The 18,190-nt window shown below is 40.9% G+C and overlaps 1 protein-coding gene across 1 annotated transcript in view; it reads right to left on the bottom strand.

Annotated features, from left to right (window-relative positions):
- SIPA1L1 (signal induced proliferation associated 1 like 1) overlaps positions 1 to 4,253 on the bottom strand; it is a 356,976-nt gene extending 352,723 nt beyond the window's left edge. The window contains 1 exon segment of the mRNA XM_020986377.2: positions 3,167 to 4,253. The gene's annotated coding sequence lies outside the window, so the exon portion shown is untranslated.
- Positions 4,254 to 18,190: the final 13,937 nt, after the last annotated feature.

Below are 18,190 nucleotides of genomic sequence, written 5' to 3' on the forward strand. Positions count from 1 at the left end.
AATATTCTTGCAGCAGTCCTCAATTTGTGACTTTGAAGGAAAGATAAAAATGTAAGTAGCTAGAAAGTAAGAAACCAAAGTAACTGATGAGATGCCCTAGCAAATGCTACTAGAAAACATGATCAGAGAAAGGACTACTGAACTCCAAGATGCTCAGTAAAACCTGCTCTATGTTAATGCAGCCCTTTTCCAAAGGTATGTTGGAGCTATTGTCTAAAGTTCAATCCAACCTAATTGCAGGCATTCACTAAAGTCACTGCCAATTTTGCTTGGCACTTTAGATCCAAAGGTTTCACTGCACTAAAACTGGATTTTGAACTCAACCAGCTGCAGAAAGGGGGGGTGGGGGACTGAAGAGAAGCTAACAGCAACATCTACTGACTACGTTGAGTCGCTTGCTAAAAGCTATGTCTCCTTTTAAATTAAGCAAATCCAGATGGATAAGCAAACTTCAGTAAGAGTTCTATCAGCCTTAAACCCAGAGACAAGAGAATAAAACTTGTTAGCTACATAAAACCATCCATCCCAAAATACTTTGTTTCCTCTGGCCCATTAGGAGAGTACCATTCTTGTCCCTTTCAATAGCTGTTAATAGTTTACAAGAAATAATTGAGTGAGAAAGGTACTGGGATTTTTTAATTAAATTTTTTGAATTCCTTAGTTAATACCTGGTTTGTCATCTAACAGCCAGCTGCATCACTGAGAGCAAACTCTATTATTTAAAGCATTTCTCTGGGAATACTGCTGTCACCGAGTTCTACTTTATCAGTCTGCTGGTGTTCATTCTGCTAAAAGGTTGGGAGCAAATTAACTAACTGCCTTTCCAAAAAAGAGAAAGGAAAAAAGTGACAAGTTTTTCTTTAAGGAACATACATAGAAAATTAAGAGTGCAAGCACAGTAGCAATAACATGCTTTATAGGATTTTTGACTGTGCATTGTAAAGCAGACATGCATTTTAATGGATAGTGGATTGGCCTTGGAGTCAAGAAGACCTGTGTTCAAGTCTAGCCTCTGACATATACAATCAATGTGACCAAGGCAAAGTCATTAACTTTCCCCGTGCTTCAGGCAACTCTCTAAAACTGTTTAAGTTAGAGACGAGAGGAGTTCCTCATAATAATGAATTCAAAGGTCCAGGCCCCCACTCAAAAAATTACCCAGAGATTTTAGTCAGCAAATATTTTACTTAGAAGACTATTAAATATGATCGAACAGTTAATAGCTACCACAGTTTACCAGTATTAAAGCCGATAAAAAGACTAGTGTATCCTGAAAGGATTGCTTTATAAAGGTAATTACAATCTTTGTTCATGAAGATATATCTAGGAAATCTGACACATTCAGCCGGAAAATAGATTTGCACTGGAATGCCAGTTTAGACTCCCAAGTATATAGAGATGAGTCTAACAGGCTATAAGCATTTCATTAAATACTTTCTCTTCTACACAGTCATCACAAAACTTACTTAAATTTACCAGGAAATGCTGTTTAGGAGACATTCATTCCCAGGTACTCCTCCTTCAAAAATACATTCCCTAAATCCCCAGTCAAATTCAGATTTTCCTAGAAACTGAAACATTTCTCATTATCTCTAAATTTTCCAGCAATGAATACTAAAATGTTAGCCTGACCAACACTGCCTAATTTAGAGTCAGAGAACCTGGGTCAAATCCCAGCAGTATATGGAAAATTCCATGTGGAGTATCCGAGTATCTACCTACCCAAAACTCCTATCTTTTTAAAATATTAAGAACAACTATCGGGTATAACTTACTCAGGTACTTTCCTTAACAAACCTGGGAAATGGGGATAGTGTATTATTCCCCCATTTTGCTGACAGGGAACCTGAGGATCTGAGTTCAGTGATTTGCTCCAGGTCACATGGTTGGGAAAGGCAGGCTCCAGCCTTGAATAAAGGTCTTCTCCTTTTTTGAGTTCAGTACAGACCCACTACACTACCCAGTCGTGAAAGCACTGCAGCTTCCCGTGTATTACCACCATAATATGAATTAGCTTATCAGTTTGCCTACTCAGTCGCCCTCATAGGTGAGGTAAAAAGACTCAAGGCAGGTAAGTTTGGATGCGGACAGGCAAACAAGTTCACCCTCGGTGTTAATGCTCTCTCTGCTCAAATAATCATGTATTTATCTGTTTACAAGCTAAGCTTCCCCAGAAGAACGTAGGCTGTGTGAAGTGGGGAATGTCTTTGAATTCCCAGAACCTAGCTCACAGTAGGTACTTAACAGATGCTTGTGGCACTGCACTGAGTGACCTTGAGCGAGTCACAATCTCTCTGGCCTGTTTCCCCACTTGTAAGATGAGAGAAGGTTGAACTAGATGAACTCTAAGGTACCTTCCAGCCTTAAACCTGACATCGTATGATCGCTGGTTCTCTCTGAAACAGTGGAGCAATTCAGGTCTGTCAATTTTTCAAAGATTTAAAAGATTAGGGGAGAAGTTGGGAACAGATGAGGTGCAGGAGGAAAAATTATTCTTGCTGCAGCCTCCCTTTTACCTGCTCCAAGAGAACAGGGCTAAGACATTCTCCAGCTTTCCCTCTTCCAGACCTTAGGGAGTGAAATTAACCACCTACAAACGTTTCACTTCTCCCCTACCTTTCCCACGATTAAATCATTTAACACATCCCCTAAGGCACAGCCTACAAAGGACGCTCATCAACGTTACATGGGTTCCAGAACTAAACGGATGAACATCTTGGGGAAAAGATCAAGGGGAAATAGAGTACTGCTAAGTTGGGCACAGAAACAAAATGCATGAGCTCACGTTAAACCACCTCTCCCAGCGGAAAGAACGTTTAGATCAGATCACCAATGAAAGAAGCTAAGTCTGCTCCCCGCCCCCCCCATCGGTTTTGCAGATTCGGGGTTAAGGTATGTATGTATATTTACACACATGCACTTTAATCTCCCAACAATAGTTTAATTTTGGTTCCTTCCTAGGCATTTCTGCAAGAACCGCATCACTCCCCAAATTCGAAAATAAAAGTTTAACCTTTTTTTTTTTTCTCCCGGTCTCCCCAGCAAACGCGCATTCAAACTGAGCTATAAAAGCAGAAAGGAGCACATCCATGCAACAACCTCCCCTGGAATCCCTTCATCTCCCCCCGCCCCCCTCCATAACCTGACACCTGGGGAAGCCACTTACCCGTTTTTAGTTGCGTGCCCCCTCCCCTCCTGTCCAGCTCCCGGAAGAGGCAGATGGTGTCCAGGAGCAGTTTCCACTCGAGCTCTCTTCTTAGGAGGAGGAGGAGGAGGAGGAGGAGGAGGAGGAGGAATCCTGGCTACAGTGAGCGCGCGCACACACACACACACATACACAAACACACACACACACCACTGACACGCTCCTCTACCGCCTACTTGGGGTTCTCTGCGGAAAATAAGCAAGGCAGAGATTGGGAAAAAGAGGGAGGGGAGAAGAGTGGAGTGCAGGGGAAAAGGAGAGGAGGGGGAGGGGGGAAATCAGTCCAACTCAAAAAAAAAAAGTCTTTCTGTGAAAGGGGTATCCAAGGAGAAGAGGGAACGCCGAAGGTGAAAAGCCCAGCGAAGGAAAGAAGGGTTCTTGCGCCTATCTTCTAGAAACCTGGGGAGAGGGAGCGATGAAAGGGCTTGAGGGCTGGGGTCGGGTGGAGGGGGAGGCGGGGACCTGGGGGTGCCGCCACTCAGGTATGGGGACTGTGGGGGGAATGGATCCCCCTCCCCACGCCCCTCGCTCCAGTCTGGGCTCAAGCAGCACTTCCCAACACCACCCCCAAAAACCGAGGAGGAGGAAGTGGAAGAGAAGAGAAGGATGAAAACGAGGAGACGAAGAGGCGGCGGGGGCGGCTCCGAGGAGGGGAGGAGGGGTGGGCTCCCAGCCCAGGAGGGCAGGGGCAGTTGCAGAAGGAGTAGAGGGGGCGGGGAAGGACAGGTAGGGAAGAGGAGGTGGGAGGGGGGCGGGAGGCTCACTGGAAGGGGACTGTACCGGGGAAGGAGACGGGAGGAGCTCCGAGGGAGGGGAGGCTGCCTCCGAAGCCGACTGCTTTCCCACCAGGCACCCCAACTCCCTGCGACTCTCAGCGCCGCATTGACTTTCGCCCGCCCGCCCGCTCGCTCCCGCACGCACGCACGCACGCACACAACTCCCTAACAAAGTTGCAGCTGCTGCGGCTGCTGCGGTTGCTGCGGCTGGAGCTGCTGGAGCTGCTGGAGCTGCTGGTGCTGGTGCTGGCGGCGCGCGCTCGCTCGCTCACTCGCTCGCCCGCGCAGAACGTTCCCTTCCCCACTCCCAACTCCTCTCCCCCTCCTCCTCCTCCCCCCGTCCCAACCCCGCTCTCCGCCCCCTCCTCCCCCCTCCACTCTCACCACCCTCTCTCCTCCCCGCCTCTCGGCAAGTCTCGGGGGTGAGATCACCTCCAGGGCTTCTCCGCGTCTCCGGGCAAGGTCTCGCGAGAGTCCCGGGAGGCAGCGGGAAGTGGAAGGAGCTGGTGGAAGGTGGTGGGAGGAGGAAAGGAAAGGGGGAGGAGGGCGCTCGCAGTGCCGGGTTGTCATGACGACGGCCAAGCACCAGATTCCTGCCGCCTGCAGAGAGCCGTGGCTGCAAACGTGGGTGCGCAGCTAGCGCAGCTCTGTCCGCCTCCCCCCCACCCCCAGCCCCGCCGCTGCACGGCAGGAGAAAGTGGGACTTCGACGCGGCAAGGAGGGAGACCGCTGTTAAGTTCAACATCTGCACGATGGGACAGATGTAAACCCAAAGAAGTGTTTTATAGAGGGAGCACAGTGCATCTGTTGTAATTGAGTCTCTGACTCGGTTAAAGGTCATGCCCGTCTTCCAAATTCCTTCTGTGTGAGCACTTTCTTAACCCATCTTCATCATGGCACAGTGGCCAAGATCGCTGGACTTGGATCCTGAAAGACCAGAGTTCAAATCCCACTCCATGAATGTACTTACTTACTAGCTTCCTGTGACTGGGCAAGTTTATTAACATTTCTCAGTCTCCTCCCCAGTAAAGTGGAAATTATAGCACCTACCTCCCAAGGTTGTTGTGAGGAACAAATTATTGTAAAGTTCTTAGAACTGTGCCTGGTACCTGGTAAGTGCTGTATAAATGTTAGCTATTAGTATCATTATTATTATTTATTGCCCCCACCATGCTGCATACTCACCTCTCTATAGACAGTGGTTAGAATATAAAGGTGTCTGAGTGAATGAATAAAGCATTTATTAGGCACTTACTTTATACTTGGCATTGTTCAAAGGGCTGGAAGTACAAACGGAAAAGTTGACAATCCTGGCTGTCCTGGAGCTCACATTCTGATGGGGCCTGACTCCCAGGCCCCTACCCTACACTATAAAGCACCTTTACCTTAACCTTATTAACCTGCTTTGAGTTCCTTTGTACTCTTTTAAATGGTGACTTCACAAAAGCCCCAAGGGTTGGGAGGAGGGGATGTGTTTGGAGTTTTTTCCCAGGTGTTCCTTTTGGTACTCTTGTGGTTCAGTTCCAAACAATTCTTTGTGATTCCATATTGGGTTTCTTGGAAGACCCTGGAGTGGTTTGCCATTTCCTTCCCCATGTTTTAAGGCAAACAGAGGTTAAGTGACTTGCCCAGGGTCACACAGGTAGTAATTGAGGCCAGTTTGAATTCAGGTCTTCCTTACACCAGGCCCAGCACTCTACCCACTGAGCAACCTAACTGCCTGGTCCTTTTGTATTAATATGAAGCCTTCATACATGAAATCCTGTTAAAGATGGAGAATCTTCTCAGTTCTTTTCACCCTTTCATTTTAGGCATTTGGAAGCCTAAGAAGAGCACTTTCCCCTAAAATTCTGTAGAATCTGTATTTAAATAACAGTGCATGTCAAAACTGATGTCTTAAAAGTAATTTTCTCTCACCCCTTCATTGATTATGTTTCATTTACATGACCTTTAAGGTTTAGAAAGTACTTCATATGCAGTACTTTATTTCATCCTCACGTCAACCCAATGAGATAGTTATTATCCAGATTTTATAAATAAGTCAGCTGAGGTTAAGAGAGATTAACTGACATCTAGGGTCACACAGCTAGTAAGCATAAATTGGGCTGAGAACTCCAGCCCCTCTGATTCCAACGTAAACATTATGTACCATTATTCCACCCCACCCCTGTGTCATCAAAGTGGAATGAATTATTAGAAAGACTGGATTTAGAGTCAGAATATGGAAGTTAAATTCCTGACTGCTGCAACAGCCTGCTGATCAGTATCTCTGCCTCCCATCTCTCCCCTACCCAATCCTTCCTCCAGCCACTTTCCTAAAGTGCAAGTCCAACTATGCCTGTCACTCCCCTACTCAATAAACTCCCTATGGAAGCCAAGATCAAACACAAAATCCTGTTTGGTGTTTAATGGCTTTCATAACATAGCCTACCACCCTCCAACCCCCTCCCCCCCCACACACACACTCCAGTCACCTTACACCTTACCTTCTGTCTTGTACTCTTTGATCCAGGGACACTAACCTCCCAGGCTGTTCCTAGTAAAATTGGCTCCAGGCACTTTCTCTGGCTGTCCCCTATGTCTAAACTGCTCTCCCTCAATTCTCAGATTCCTCATGTCTCCGTTTGGGGGTTTTTTTTTTGGCAAAGATGGTTTGCCATTTCCTTCTCCAGCTCATTTGACAGATGAGAAAACTAAGACAAGACTTGCCCAGGGTCACACAATTAGTAAGTGTCTGAGACCGGACTGAACTCACACAGATGATTATTCGAGGGCTGGCACTGTATCTACTTTCACCACCTAGCTGCCCTACTGGCTTGAAGTCTCAATCAAAATCCCATCTTATACAAAGGAAGCCTTTCCCAATTCATCTTAATTCTAGTGGCTCCTCTCTTTTAATTATCTTCTGTATATAGCTTATTTGTACACCGCAACTTGGATGTTATGTCTTTCATTAGATTGTGAGCTCTCCTTAGCAGTCTTTTACCTCTTTTATATCCCCGGTGCTTATCACAGTACCTGGCATATGTCAGGCGCTTAGTAAATAACTGACTAATCTACTACCAGTATCATCTTGAGCAAACCATTTCACTTTCCTAGGCCTCAGTTTCCTAATCTGAGAAATGGAGTGGGGCTTGATGATCTCTGAGTTCCCTTTGGACAATGAATCTATGACTCTGTGATTCTCGCAGCTTTAAATCCTATAAACTATGAACATTAAGTATCTACAGTGTATGAGTAGTTATCACTGGGGATACAGTGATGTAGCTGTGACGTGTAACCTTGCTCTTGAGGAATAAACAATTTGATAGGGGAAAACCATTATATATAAATACCTATAAAGAGAGAGAAAGAAATAAGTGCAGAGGTAAGAGGTAAAGGGAAACTGTCAAGAGAAAAAAAATGGTATGTAATTAAAATTATTTAACCCTTTATTATATTTAAAAGCTATTGATATGACTTGATGCAGAGTAAGTTGAGCTAGGAGAATTTATACAATGAAAACATTAAAAAAAAAACTTTGAAAGACTTTAGAATTTGGAGAATCAAAGCAATTCAATAGATTCCCCCACACACACACACATATCACCAGAGAGGTGATGGCTTTAAAATGCAGAATGTCTATTTTGGGACACGGCCAATCTAAGAATTGTTTTGTTTGACTATACATAATTGTTAGGAGGGTTTTCAGAAACAATATGAACATCTTACATCGTAAAAAAAAATCATAAATTAATTTCAAAACATTAGCCATTGCAAATTAATTGCCAGGACAAAGAAACCAAAAGAATTCAGAATGTGCCTTAGCAAATATATGGCTTACTTGTGAAATAGTGAGGGAGAGATACCAAAAGCAAAGCCAGGATAGAATATAAACGTGCCTATAAAATCTTACAAAGAAGGATGGTGGACAGTTATGAGCAATATTATTTCATAAAGCAGAGAGAAGCAGTGGAAGGTAAAACTAGTTTATTAGAAAGTTTGTCAAAATACCAAACCAAGCAAAGTCATCCCAAGGGCTTTCAAGGATGGTAATGAAAGGAACATTACAAACTAAAGAAAAATGGAAAAGATTTACGAAAAAAAATGTCAACGAACTGTTTTCTTTTTCCAACATGGCAGATGTAATACCCTAGGACCTCCCAACATCACAAACCCTTACCAGGATGGGGAACCTGCAGCCTTGAGGCCACATGTGGCCCTCTAGGTCCTCAGGTGCAGCCTTTTTGACAGAGTCCAAGTTTTACAGAACAAATCCTTTTATTAAGGGGATTTGTTCTGTGAAGTTTGGATTCAGCCAAAGGGCCACGCTTGAGGACTTTGAGAGTCACATGTGGCCTTCAGGCTGCAGGTTCCCCACCCCTGCCTTAGGTGTATATATAGGAGGCAGAAATGGCACTAAAGAAAAAAAAAGACAAGAAAAACAATCAGATTGGACCAAGTATATATGGAGGAAGTCTATACTGGATGTGATACAATTGTGAAGGCATTGAAGGACCAACATAAAAAGTAACTGAAGAATACCAAAAAGAAAATGCTAAAGGTGTAAGGGAGAAAAAAATCTTAGACCCATGATATAAAAAAAAATAGTAACTGAGAGAATATAAATTACTGTGGACCTCTACGCCTAATCTCCCATCTATTAAAAAAAAAACTTTTAAAAAATTAACTTTTTATTCATGCATTTCGAGTTTTTTATATCATCATCATTTTCTCTAGTATCCTTTCCCCTCCCCCTCCCAGAGAGTCATCCCATATAACAGGTTTTTTTAAGACCAAAGAAAGAAAGAAAAAGCAGGGGAGGGGAAAGGGAATCAGCAGAACTGATCAATGCATCAGTGAAGTCTGAAAAAATGTACAACATTTGTGGACTTCCCACCTCTGCGGAAGGTGGGTTGGGAATGTCTTCTCATCTCTTCTTTTCAGCCATTTCTTTACAATTTTGCAACATTCACCACTGGTTTTGTGTGTGTGTGTGTGGTTGTTCTTTCTATTTACATTGCTGTAGTCATTGTAGATATTGTTTTCTTGGCTTTACTTCAGTCTGCATCAGTTCAGGTAGATCTTCTCATGCTTCTCTGTATTTGTTACATTATTCATTTCTTATATCACAGTAATATTCCATCACATTTGTATACCAAAATTTGTTTAGTTAGTTCCCAATCATTGGGCATCTATATGCAAAACCTTCATGACAGTCATCTATACAGGACTGAGAGTCTCCTCAGAGAGGGTGTGAGCAGGGAATAAGCAGGTATTTTCTAATGATACTCAACAACAGACCACACATAGAATTTCTATCTCACAATTAACAAAGATGTAAATATAAGACGCTATTGTGTACGGTGAATGTGACCATGCTGTAACAAATTATCAGCAAGGAACTCCAAAGAACTCTGTTCCAAAGAACAGAAATAAAGGATGTCATGAAGGAATGGGATGGGATGATTACATGGTGTCCTAACATTGTCTGAAGAAAGCAAGGAGTGCCTCCTGTGCCTTGGACAATGCACAGTGGAGAACTTTTGGGAGAATGTGGACAAGAGTTCTGCTGAGTGAGCAAGCTTGGAAGGAATGAGATCTGCAAGCCCACATTGAATAAATAACAGATTCATTTGAATATTTTAGTTCTAAGTACTTAATTAAATCTGATTTATAAACTGAAAAGGACCATCAAGGTTTAGGAGTAAAGATATTTGGAGATTATATGTGGGCTCAATCCAGTGTCGCAAAGGTGTCCTATTAGAAACATCACTATATTAACTGGAAGTCCAGAGACAAGGTTTTATAAAATTTCTGCTAGTAATGAGATATATGACTTAGATCAAGTTATTTCATTTCCTTAGGTCTCAGATTCCCCATATTTAAACTGAGAGGGTTTGGCTAGAATATGTCTACCATCTCTGTAAGACCTAAAATCTCATGGTTCTAAAATGAGTTTCAATATTACAATGAATAATGAGTGTTTCCTACTGTAACAACTCATTATTCATTGTAATATTAAATACTTGTTTGTTTTCATTTGTTACATTTCATTGAATGTTTAACTTGACAGTAGGTCGGTTTTACTTTTTAGTTTTAAGTGTCAGAGTTTAGCCCGAGCCCTATGTTTTTCTCTTGCACCAAATTTACATACCAACATTCTCTTCCAGAGAACATATTTGTGAATAGTATTCTCAATGTAGCTTTAATCTCAAAGTGATTTTTACTCTAACACAAAAAAAGTTGCATTGTGATTATACAAAAATATTAAATTACTAATTTATTCTTGGGGTCCAAACTAAAATAAGTTAAAACCTGTGATCGAAAACCTATGAATACATTTACTTTCATGCTACAAAATTATAAATAATTAGTAAACAATTAAAAAAACTCTCTCTTGTATGTATCTACTGTAAGGGACATGTTCATAATGAGATAAAATTAAGTCTGTGAGCATTCATTTATTTTTTCTTCATTTTAACACGGATTTGTGTCCATAAAAGATGATTGTATATTCATGTTCAACAACATGTTAGAACTTCAGGACCTGTATGATTCCCCCAAAAATTTGGTACTTTTGAAATAATTGACCAAGCATTAGCCAAATCTATTAACTTTTTTCAACTCTAATGGGCCTCAAGAGGTGTGTGCCAATCTCAGATTCCAACATTTAAGCTCTCTAACCTTCAGGCATTGGTGAAAATGGGCCTGAGTATCAATCCAAAACTCCTGCTTCAGCTGACCCTTCACTTGCTAGTCAACTCACATCAGTGTCAGAGGAAGACAAAAACAGCTCGATAGACAATGGATTCGAATTTCCAGACTCCATTTTCCTCTGTCTACCATTCCCTCTCATAGAAACAGTCAGACAAACTGATCCCTGACCACCCCCGGGGACTACAGAGTAGCAGACAAGGGGTCTGCCAAGTGGAGATTGGTTATCAGTCCACTTCCTTCCTGCCAGCACCCTTCTGCTGACTTTAGCTACTTCTATTCCTCCCTCCTCCCAAGATAGTAAAACCTCTTATATAGATAGATGATACACACAGTTGTTTGTTATTTGATCTCCTCCCAACTCTCTCTCTCTTGACTTTCAGAAAATGAGTTGAATTCTTTCTTCCATCTTAGTTTCTATGCCACAAAATACTGAGTATAAACACTTCTATAAACTTACTGCAGTATATCAGTGGACCCACAATCTCATCAATATATTCATCATCAGATGCTCTATCCAGTGGTAAAGATCCCAACTCATCCATACCTCCTCTGTCTGAGTCTTTAGTACCCAGGGTAAAAAAAAAAAAGTCCTTCCTTTAGGACTTTTGTTATTTTGCTGGTACCAATGACTCCTTTTCTGAGCATATATAAACGTAGATAACACCCCTTATACAATTTATTGTATGTGATATGCCATAGCTTCCTTCAATTCAATTCAATGAGATTTTATTAAGTAGCTCCTATGTGAAGTAGGGTGTGAAAGAGGCTAGCTGTCTCTTTCACACCAGGCCAGACTCCATAAGGTGGACTTCTTTATCACAATCCAGAAACCTCTTCATCCTGGAAGATTGCTTCAGCCTTCAATTCAGAAGTACCTTCCATGCCTGAGGTTCCTCCTCTGATTGGATAATTTCCCACATCCTTCATTTAAGAAAGGAACCCAGTCTAGTCATCTCTTCATTTCTCACTGGGCTCCAATCTGGACTTCTCTATCATGCTCCCAACAGGTACCTTCTCTGACCCCTACTCCACAACTCTACAGTCTTCCCCTGTTAGAATGTAAGTTCCTTGAGGACAGGGACTATCTTTTTGCTTGTATTTGGATTCCTAGCACTTAGCCAAGTCCTTGGCACTTAGTAAGTGCTTAATAAATGCTTGTTGACTGACTGTGCTGGCACTAGGGATACTAAGACACAAGGAAAAACCGTCCCTGCCCTCAAGTAGCTTACACTCTACCTCAGTAGTATAACATGTATACAAGGAAACACAAAAATATGTAATAGAGTAACTTTAAGGGTGAGAGAACACTCATTACTGGGAAGATGAAGAAAAGCTGTGAGATGTAGAAGGAGGAAGCTATACATTTCTTCATTGCTCTTTGGGTCACCCATAATTCTGATTCTTTGGAGACTGTGGCATTCCAGATTCTGTAACTATATTATCTCCCTAGTAGTATATTTGTATTAAAAAGATGAGATGTTTAGTGTTAGGGAGTAGCTCAGCATTGTTGAAAGGGCTGCACCATTTCCCACAGGCTGCCCAGCCCACTCTTTATGCTGTGTAATTATGAGTCCAGCTCATTGTGTACCTTTAGTGCCTGTCCAAGGCGTACATACCTATCATTACATTATGCTTGGCACAGAAACCTGCAAGTGAAAGTAAGTAGGTATCAAAAAAGCACAGTGTGCGTTATTTCCCATTTTTCAGCACAACAGCGGACACCTTCTCACCTTGGTGCTGCCCTCTCAGACCATAGACAATGTCTTGGTGGAACTTAACCCTTATAGCTTTCTAATTCTCATTCTGAGACCCTGTTATGTTGTTTGGTGATTGCCTCTTATGAACCTCTACATCTGGGTGTCCCCAGGCATGATTCATCTTATTCTCCAGATATTTTCTCCTCAGCGTAACTGCTTTGCACACCAATATTCCACCTCTTTTCCAGTTCTGGAACCATTAAATGAACACCATCATTGCTACTATAAAGAGTGTGTCAATCAGAATCAGAATTCCAAAATCACAATCTACTCCCCTATGTTACCATCTCTGTGCCTTACTAAACCCAAATATCCTTTCCTGGCCAATTCTCCCCTACATACATCGTTTCCTTCTATTAGAATGTCATCTCATTGAGGGCACAGACAATCTTTATCTTTGTATTTGTATCTTCAGGGCTTAGAAGAGTTCTTAGTCCGTGGTAAGCACTTAATACATGTTATTCATTCATTCATTTAGTAAAGTGTTAGGTTATCAGGTATTTCATCCTTGAGAACCATCTAACTTCACATCTACAGAAATAATCAACATGCACAATTATGCCTCCTCTGATACCTTATTGTGACCTGGAGGTCTTGATTCTGGATTTTTAAAGGTCATGCTCATAAAGCACGTATCTAGAACAGGGGTGGGGAGCCTGTGGCCTTGAGGCCACACATGGCCTTCTAGGTTCTTAGCAGCCTTTTGACTGAGTCCAAGTTTTACAGAATAAATTCTTTTATCAAGGGGATTTGTTTTATGAAGTTTGGATTTAGTCAAAGGGCTGTACTTGAGGACCTAGAGGGCCACATGTGGCCTTGAGGCTGAAGGTTCCCCACCTGATAAAAGATGCACAAGTTGGAAAGGTTTTGAGTATGGGTTACCAATGAACTATGTGCTTGTTACCAAGTTACGAAGTACAGCCCAGATAAATTTAGAGATCTTTATCAACAGAAAGATTACTTCTGGGGTGATAGGTTTCTTTGTTCACAGCAACAATCCACTTACTTGAGGCACGGATATATGTGGAGGGTGGGAGGGAAGGAGACGGTGGCAAACTGCTTCTATAAAGAAAATGCTCACACTATTAAAATCACAAATTTTTAAAGGCAAAGTATTGGTAATGATGACCCTGAGGTACCACAAGCTCCTAAAGTACCTTCTAAATCAAAGATTAAATTTTATTCAATATCATTGAAGTATTGTCTATTTCATTCATTCTTTCAATAAACATTTTTAAACACCTACTGTACATAGGCACATTCTATAGAGGACATAAAGATAATTGAAGAATATTTACCCTTTGCCCTCACAGTACAAGTTTTCAGTCTGGCAGAGGAAACCAGACCTCATGAAAATTAATATAATACAGCATAGTTCAATACAATAAATATGTTATATTACATATGCCATCATATGTCAATATAAACAATGATACAATATAACGTATATTACATTATACAATATGATGGTATATTAATTTTCATGCAGTCTTGGTTTCCCCTATTAGACTGAAAACTTCTGTTAGGACAAGGAGCATATCTGCTTTGTTTGTAATTAATATCATATCATATCATACCATGAATCATGTGCTATGATGCTATATTATAATAATACATGAATAAGATACCCAAATACAATGAGAGATACAAAGTACTATGGGAATCCAAAGGAGTGACGCACCATTTCTGGCTGGATGTCAGTCAGTCAGCAAAGGTCTCATGGAGGAAATGGCATTTGTTTGTTGTTGTTATTTGTCCTTTGTTTTCTCTCTCTCTCTCTCTCTCTCTCTCTCTCTCTCTCTCTCTCTCTCTCTCTCTTTCTTTTTTTGGGGGGGCTAGGCAATGGGGTTAAGTGACTTGCCCAAGGTCACACAGCTGTAAGTGTCAAGTGTCTGAGACTAGATTTGAACTCAGGTCCTCCTGACTCCAGGGCCAGCACTCTATCTGCTGTGCCACATAACTGCCCCTTGTCCTTCGTTCTCAAAGAGGACCATGACATCAGAAAGGTGATGCCTTGACATGCAAGTGAATTGGATTTAAGTGAGGAAGGGCTGTGCAAAGTCATCAGCCTCACTTTCTCCTCCAGAGCTATGTGGGTACAATAGTGAGATACAGATCAGGATGGCTGAGGATGGCCTAGGTTGAAGTGGGAGACCTTGGCTTTTTAAGCTAAGGTCTTTAATGGGTCTCAGTTTGACCAAAGCAAAGCCCATTCAGTGATTAAGGCTAGGTAAGAAATGAGGCAGAGAATGGCCTCTTTACCTAGCCAAAAAGAAAAAATCAGTTTGGGAGGGAAAGACCCTCAGGTTCTGGCCAAAACAAGAAATAGTTGCTATTTACATTCACTCTGAGCCAGAACATGAAGGATGGATAGGAACTGGACAAATGGAGTTAGCAAGAAAGGGTATTCTAGCAGAGGGAACAGTGTCAGCAAAGGCATAGGGGTAGAAAAATACTGAATGTACTTAGGGAACAGTAAGTAGACCTATCTGGTATGTGGAACAGTGGGAGATTAAGACTGAAAAGTCAAGCTAGAGCTCTATCATGGAAGACCTTCAGGCTAAGTTTATTGCTTTTTAATTCTCTGAAAATTAGTTATCCATGTATAGTATATATAGTAAAGGAACTGATTTTTAACCAAAATATTTAGTTAACCAGAACACCCCATCCTCTGGCCCTGCCATATAGTAATAGAGCACAATACATTCTAGAAATACAGACTACTTTGGAACCAACTGCTATTCCTTAGCATCCTTGAGCAGTATTACTATTGTAATGAGATATACACATACATACAATTACTATTGTGCAGAGTATGGATAAACACAGGACCTGCCTAAAAGTAAAAATTTAAAAAAAAAAGAGTCAAAATAAAAATTTTCATCTTGGAGGAGGGAAGAAATCATTTAACTAACATTATCTGACCTCTGAAAAGGAAGGAGGTCTATTAATTTCATCGAATCATAAAGATAGCTTTTGTGATAGTAAAAACACAAAGGCTCTGGTATTCTATCTTTTACCTCTTTTTTTCCATAACTGGTTTCTTTTTATTCATTCTTTTAAAAAATATATATATATATATTCACTTTATAAGATTTTTAGTTCTAAATTATTACCACTCCTTCCACTTCTCCCTCCCCAAGAAAGCATGTAATCTGATATAGGCTATACATGTACAGTCATATTAAGTATATTTTTATAGTAGTTGTATTATGAAAGAACAATCAGAACAAAAAGGAAAAACCACGAGAAGGAAGATACAAAAAAAAAAGAGAGAGAGAGAAAATAATATGCTTTGATCTACATTCAGACTTCATAGTTCTTTCTCTGGATGTGGCTAGCATTTTCTATCATAAGTCTTTTAGAATTGTCTTAGATCATTGTATTACTGACAAGAGTTAAGTCTATCAAAGTTGGTCATAGCATAGTGTTGCTGTTACTGTGTACAATGTTCTCCTGGTTCTGCTCACTTCACTCAGCATCAGTTCATGTAAGTCTTTCCAGATTTTTCTGAAATCCACCTGCTTATCATTTCTTATGGAACAAAACATTACATTCACATACCACAACTTGTTTAGCCATTGCCCAACTAATGGGCATCCCCCTCAATTTCCAGTACTTTGCCACCATAAAAAGTGCTGTTATAAATATTTTTGTACATGTGGGTCCTTTTCCCTTTTTTATGGTCTCTTTGTCACATCTTTTTTTTTTCCTAAGCTTTTGATTCCCTCTTCCTTACTGTCTTTTTCTACTTTCCCACTCTTTTTATTCTTTTATTTCTTCCCTCTTCTCATCCACCTTTCCCATGACCTAGTGTTATATAAACTCCTTGAAGTGAGAGAAATGATTATTTTCTATTATATTAATAAATCCATTATTAATTAGGATCCAGGCTTTTTATTTCCTCATTCAGGGACCAACCCCTGTAGGTCAGTCGGCTAGTCTCTGAAAAGTATGGCTGGTAGAGGAAATTGCCCTAATCCTTAAAGTACATGCTCCTAAAATCTTGGGTGGGACCCCATCCAACTAGAAGATCTTTCTATTTGAAGTGTAAACAACCTAATCTAGGCGAATTCTTGCCCTGAAGGAATAAGGTCACGTCCTTGCACCCTCCATTGGAGTTTAGGGTAAGCCAGCTCATGAAGGAGAAAACCGACCAGAGTAGTATGGATAGAGAGGGATTCCCCTGTCCAGATAGCTGGAAGCCACTGAGGCTCGTGATCAAGCCACATTCTCAGCAGGAGGAGCTGAAGACTTTTAGCCCAATTCCTCATTTAAATGTCCACCAATCAGGGCTGATTTCTCCTGTCATTCAGTACCTATATTAAGTATCTTTGGTTACCAAAACTATTGACCATCGATTTAGTGATTATTAGCTAGCCTGATTAATAAATTGATCATTAATTACCCAGAAACTGTCTTTCAGGTTTCATTCATCACAGAAAGCAGGGCACTTTTCCCTTTTAACTTTATATCACCTGTACCTTGCACATTGCTTTTCACGTAGTAGGTGTTTCATAAATGTGATCGGAATTGAATAGACCTGAATTCCACTCTTTTTTTACCATCTCTTGTAACAATAATTTAGTCAAGGTACCTTTTACCATCTCCTTGAGCCAGGGGTCAGCAATGTCTTTAACTTTGAGTAGCACCAGCACAATTAAACAGTGTCTATAGTGCATAGACAAGAGAGGTGAAAATGGTAAAATTTAGTTCCATTAAATTCATTTACATTTATAAAATGCCTAGTATACATAAAGCATTGTGTTGGTCACAATGGATATTGACTAAAAAGACCCTCACAGCAACAACAGTCATATGCTCTTCTCATGGGTACCATTTCTCTGAAGGAGATTCTATTGAAAATAAAATTTGGAGTACATGGTAATCATTTCAGGGGTTTCAGGTGCTATTCTCCAAATATATGTTCAGGGAGAAGACCAGAAGTCTAGAAAACATAGATAAATTTTCCCTTCTGACAGTATTCTATTTAAGCATTCAGGACATAATGTTTCAGCTAGAATTTAAAAAAATCTTTTCTGAACACCTTTAAACAATCTCATCCATCTCCTCTGTAAGCTTTCATTTCAAGGAGCACATATTATTAAATAGCTGTTAAGCATCATTTTAGAAGATGGAAATTATCTTTCAACCAACCCTTGATTCTCTGTATTCTCCATCAGACAGTTGACTTTGTCTTTATTTGGGGTTGGGGGAGGCTAAGAAGAACAGAGGAATTAGTCATTACAGAATGCCATCCTCCTCTCTTTAGTGACATTGAAAATTTAAAGGAGCCCTGTCATGGCTGAGACACAGGCTGAAAATGTGTCTTACTGCTATAGGCTGAACATGTTTCTCAAGTCCACCTGCCTTGTTCTCTTGCCAGCAGGAGTTATCATGCAATTCACATAGATTCAGGAATTTTATGAACTGCCTAATATTCAACGACCTAATGACTCCCAAAGAAAACATAGTCAGATTCTACAGAAGTCACTTAGACTGGGTGGCACAGAAACTGGGCCTCAAATGTGTCAAATGACTTCCAAAAGTGTATTCTTCTTAGGGAAAAAAAATGGTCAAAAATGGTCAAATGGTCTCTACTAAATACATTTTTATTGAACCCTCAATATGTTTTTAGCACTGAGCTAGATGTTGGGCTGGGATACTGGAGGCTTGGAGAACTTACAATTTAGCTCAGGAAGCAAAATAAATACCATAAGACCTTTTTATTTTGAACTGATGCCTTCCAAGGG

The sequence above is a fragment of the Phascolarctos cinereus genome, unplaced genomic scaffold (assembly GCF_003287225.1).
Source record: "Phascolarctos cinereus isolate Bilbo 61053 unplaced genomic scaffold, phaCin_HiC Scaffold_3;HRSCAF=262, whole genome shotgun sequence".
Taxonomy (NCBI): Eukaryota; Metazoa; Chordata; class Mammalia; order Diprotodontia; family Phascolarctidae; genus Phascolarctos; species Phascolarctos cinereus.